Here is a 5,107-nt window from a genome sequence, read left to right as displayed (position 1 = left end):
TTTGGGAAGTGGTGGTGCACTCAGGCTCCGGTATGTTTGAAAGCGTAGTTTGGAATTGCCCTGTTGTTAGTTGAGTGATTACTTTATGGCTCATGCCCCCGGACTGTCTCACATTTAGCATTCATGCTCGCTGTGTCTGAAAATGCATTTGGTTTTCCAGTTTTGTTTGTGTTCCGTGTTAAATGCTTTCTGTTTTGCGATTCGCTCAATACATTACGAATTAACAGTGTTTCTGAAGTAACTTCCAGCTGCAAAAATCCTCAACTGAGAATCTGGGAAACTTTCACGCAGTATGGTCAGTCGGAGCAAAAGTAAGGATGTCGTTCGTTTCTGCAGTGTTTCACAATACTACCTTTCCCGTGAGCAGTCGAACAGACTAAATGATTTTGCCACAGACTGCGACGGTAAGCTCCGCAAAAACGTAATTCTTTAAAGCAGGTGTGAGCAACACAACGTTATTGGGGTACACCACGTGGAAACAGATACTTCGGTGTATCATGTTCATGCTCAGCACATAGCCAAATTTAAACAAGTCCCCAATCAACAACGAGCTCATGGAAACAGAAAGGTGAAAGGTAGAATGGCTTCAGGTTTCAGTGCTGGATGCCACTGAGCCCCAGCAGCGATGGCAGAGGCCTGTTTCTGTAGTGTAGTGGTCATCACGTTCGCCTAACACGCGAAAGGTCCCCAGTTCGAAACTGGGCAGAAGCTGCTTTGTTCTTTAACTGCGGACTTTTGCATGGACAAGAACGGAGCTTACTTGCTTGCTTTCCCATCTGCAAACCTGCCTTCGAGTTTGCTTAAACAAATCTGCTCTCGTCGTGAAATGCAATGCAGTTCCATTTACTAACAGTGCAAGGCATTGTAAAGTTTTTCTCCAACCTGGTTCTGATCATATGCCATTTTGTTTGAGAGTGTAGTTACCCCCTTCTGATCCTTCCACGAAAAGCATTACCGCATTTGCATTCCTTGCGCAGGCGGCCCGGTTCAAAGACAGGGAAGAAGCCGAATCGCTGGTGTCACAATGCACCACGGATTCCTGAGCTAATCTGTCTGTCAAATGTATCCCAAAGTCGTCTCTGAAAGACCTCATTTGGAAGGTGTCTGTCGTTATTCAACGTGCGAGAATTGGCACCAGACATTCTGAATCATGTTTTGGAGCAGTTCGCAGGTTGGTGGCTCATTCAATCAGCAACAGCAATGAAAGAAATTACACTCTCAGAGGAACCTCTGGACCTGTGCTTTCATAGCGTCGCTCGTAATAAGGTGCGCCCCGAGATCTAAGCCACGTTGGAACTGAAACGGAGGAATCGACAGAGAGACTACAGAATGACATCGCATCCATTTGGTTTTCTTGAAATCACTGACGAGCAGGAAAATGTAAACGGGAGGGCGACTGGGGAAGTGTGGCAGTTGCAGCTCTGGTGAAACTCCTTCTTTGTGATTCACTCAGCAAGCAGACGCGTAAAGGTGAATCAGGCGTGAGAGCTCTTCACATCGTGAACAAAAAGCAATCAAGGGCAGTTAGCACCTCTTCCGGAGTGGGGGTGGGGTGAGGTAATTACCTTTTGACTTCTGTTACTATGTTCAGAAACTGCCTTTTAGATTGAGGTGAAAAGAAACTGCATTTCTAAAAAGCACCATGGAATTTGTTAAACTTTATTGAGTCGCTTCTCATCGATTCTCACACAGGTTTCCAACTCAGTTGGTATCCATGAGGCTCATGTCCAGGTGTGAACATCTCTGCAGCAAATTTCACGGTGAAGGTAAAAGGCAAGGAAAGTGGCATCTCGAACCGGCCCCGAGGTCAGACCTTCCTCACGATGCAATCTGTCGTTCTCGGATTGGATTGCGACCTCCGGTTTTAGGGTGGAACTTTCTTTGGGAACCTTATTCTGCAAGACAGACACAGTGACTGAAACTATGCTGCACGTTATGATTTGGGACACGGCCTGCTCAGCTTTGTGCATTTTCCCTGTAGTCTGGTGTGTTTCATGTTCCGTGTCAACGTGAAAGTTGTCCTGTTTCGAGCAATGCGTGAAATCATTTAGCAAAGCAAGAATACGAATTGCAGGAATGTCAAGCAGCTGATGGTAATTTGACCCAATCATAACCGATCATATATTCTCACGCACTCACAGATACATTTGTAGCTGAATCCAGTCTGAGAAGATAGACTCAGCTTACCAGTGATTTTTGTCTGGATTGATGGGCTTTCATTATCTGCTGAGAAATTGATATTGCAGACGGGCACATCCGAGCAGCTGTTCGAGTCGGAGAGGGATCATCGAACCCTTTTCACGTGAGTTTGCATCTGTTGTTATGCAGGAGCACAATTGGAAGTGCAAGAAAATGGGGCGGTGGGCGTGTTGGTAGTGTGGCCAGGCGGTCTAAGGCGCTGGATTAAGACTCCAGTCTCGAAAGAGGCGTGGGTTCGAATCCCACCCCTGCCATTTCTTCTGAACAGCTCCATCGGCAACAGCTTGTTAAAATGCTGTTTCGATCCCTGCTGCTTTTCTGTTTAAAACAGAAGAAAAACGGGTTTGCTTCCCGGGGGATTGACTGCGGTGTGGGAAAGTGCCGAATTTTCCAAAGTGCCTGTTCTGTCGTGATCGTGTTCGCCTCCCGTGGGGAAAATCGCCAGCAGCTCTACTGTTGCTTTCAGTTCCAGGCAAGTTGAGCTTTTACTGGAACCGAATGGAGACTGTTATTTCATCGCTGTTGCGAAACAGAGTCCTACGGTGACTCGAATCGCCGTCATTCGGTTTTCTGGCCAATGAGAAAATCGTTCCAATCTATTTCGATGTCATATGTTATTGAATTTCTCCCTCTTTCTTCATTTCCGTCCTGGAGACATCGGAAGGGAAAGGTAATCTAATCGAGACTGCGATTGGTGAAATTCACTTTTTATGGCCCATTCTTGTCATGTTCTTTCTTTGTCGCTTTGCAGCATTGTCTGGGAAGTGGTGGTGCACTCAGGCTCCAGTATGTTTGAAAGATTAGTTTGGAATTGCCCCGTTGTTAGTTGTGTGATTACTTTATGGCTCATGCCCCCGGACTGTCTCACATTTAAGATTCGTGCTCGCTGTGTCTGAAAATGCATTTGGTTTTCCAGTTTTGTTTGTGTTCCGTGTTAAATACTTTCTGTTTTGCGATTCGCTCAATACATTACGAATTAACAGGGTTTCTGAGGTAACTTCCAGCTGCAAAAATCCTCAACTGAGAATCTGGGAAACTTTCACGGAGTATGGTCAGTCGGAGCAAAAGTAAGGATGTCGTTCGTTTCTGCAGTGTTTCACAATACTACCTTTCCCGTGAGCAGTCGAACAGACCAAATGATTTTGCCACAGACTGCGACGGTAAGCTCCGCAAAAACGTAATTCTTTAAAGCAGGTGTGAGCAACACAACGTTATTGGGGTACACCGCGTGGAAACAGATACTTCGGTGTATCACGTCCATGCTCAGCACATAGCCAAATTTAAACAAGTCCCCATTCAACAACGAGCTCATGGAAACAGAAAGGTGAAAGGTAGAATGGCTTCAGGTTTCAGTGCTGAATGCCACTGAGCCCCAGCAGGCCCGTCAGAGTCCAGTTTCTGTAGTGTAGTGGTCATCACGTTCGCCTCACACGCGAAAGGTCCCCAGTTCGAAACTGGGCAGAAACAGCTTTGTTCTTCAACTGCAGTCTTTTACATGGACAAGAACGGAGCTGACTTGCTTGCTTTCCCATCTGCAAACCTGCCTTCGAGTTTGCTTAAACAAATCTGCTCTCGTCGTGAAATGCAATGCAGTTCCATTTACTAACAGTGCAAAGCATTGTAAAGTTTTTCTCCTACCTGGTTCTGATCATATGCCATTCTGTTTGAGAGTGTAGTTACCCCCTTCTGATCCTTCCACGAAAAGCATCACCGCATTTGCATTCCTTGCGCAGGCAGCCCGGTTCAAAGATAGGGAAGAAGCCGATGCGCTGGTGTCACAATGCACCACGGATTCCTGAACTAATCTGTCTGTCAAATGTATCCCAAAGTCGTCTCTGAAAGACCTCATTTGGAAGGTGTCTGTCGTTATTCAACGTGCGAGAATTTGCATCAGAGATCCTGAATCATGTTTTGGAGCAGTTCGCAGGTTGGTGCAAAGCATTATAAAGTTTTTCTCCTACCTGGTTCTGATCATATGCCATTCTGTTTGAGAGTGTAGTTACCCCCTTCTGATCCTTCCACGAAAAGCATTGAACGAAGTTACACTCTCAGAGGGACCTTTGGACTTTCACCAGAGCTGCAACTTCCTCACCTCCCCACTCGCCCTCGCCGTTTACATTTTCCTGCTCGTCAGTGATTTAAAGAAATCCAAATGGATGCGATGTCATTCTAGCCTGTTTGTAGATTCCTCCGTTTCCGTTCCAACATGTCTTATATCTCGGCCTGCACCGTAATACTCGCGACGCCACGAAAGCACCCCTGCTACCTCAATGCTATAACAGGCCATTTGTTTGAATAAAATGATACTCCAAAGAGTAACCCACCCAAACACTTTTTCTGATCATATTTCTTCACATTTACTGCTGACTAATACACATATCCCTGAACACGATGTGCGATTTAGCATGGCCAGCTCACCTAACCTGCACATGTTTGGATTGTGGGAGGACACGACAGCAAAGTCACATCGATTTGGGGAGAACGTGCAAAGTCCCCACAGTCACCCGAGGAGAGAATCAAACCAATGTCCCTGGCACTGTGAGGCAGCATTGCTAACCACTGAGGTACCATGTAATCTTATGCAATAAGTAAAATCAGTGAAAGATAAGGAAAAAACAAGTTTCAAATGAACACTCTCCGGCATTGTCAAAGCATGTCAATCTTGCATTCAATACGAATAGGTGTATGGAAATCAATAAAAAAACAAAATCCCGGCAATTCACGAATAAACAATAATTAAAAGTTTAATTTGATCAAAGGTCATAACAATGTTTCGATGAATTGCAATTTTTAATGACAAATGTAGGTAATTAGCTGACTAATGTATAATTGGAAGTGGCATATATTTACTTAATGCCGAAGAAAGCGACTTGTTTTCCCCTTGTTACACAGCAGCATAACAATGTGT

General features: G+C 45.2%; 1 non-coding gene across 1 annotated transcript; it reads left to right on the top strand.

The window, feature by feature from the left end:
• Positions 1-3,593: 3,593 nt before the first annotated feature.
• On the top strand, positions 3,594-3,666 carry trnav-cac (transfer RNA valine (anticodon CAC)). The gene has a single exon. It is a non-coding gene; the product is annotated as a tRNA-Val (tRNA).
• Positions 3,667-5,107: the final 1,441 nt, after the last annotated feature.

Source organism: Chiloscyllium punctatum, chromosome 13 (genome assembly GCF_047496795.1).
Source record: "Chiloscyllium punctatum isolate Juve2018m chromosome 13, sChiPun1.3, whole genome shotgun sequence".
NCBI classification, from domain to species: Eukaryota; Metazoa; Chordata; class Chondrichthyes; order Orectolobiformes; family Hemiscylliidae; genus Chiloscyllium; species Chiloscyllium punctatum.
Note: the sequence above shows the minus strand (reverse complement) of the source record. Positions and strands in the feature narration are given on the sequence as shown.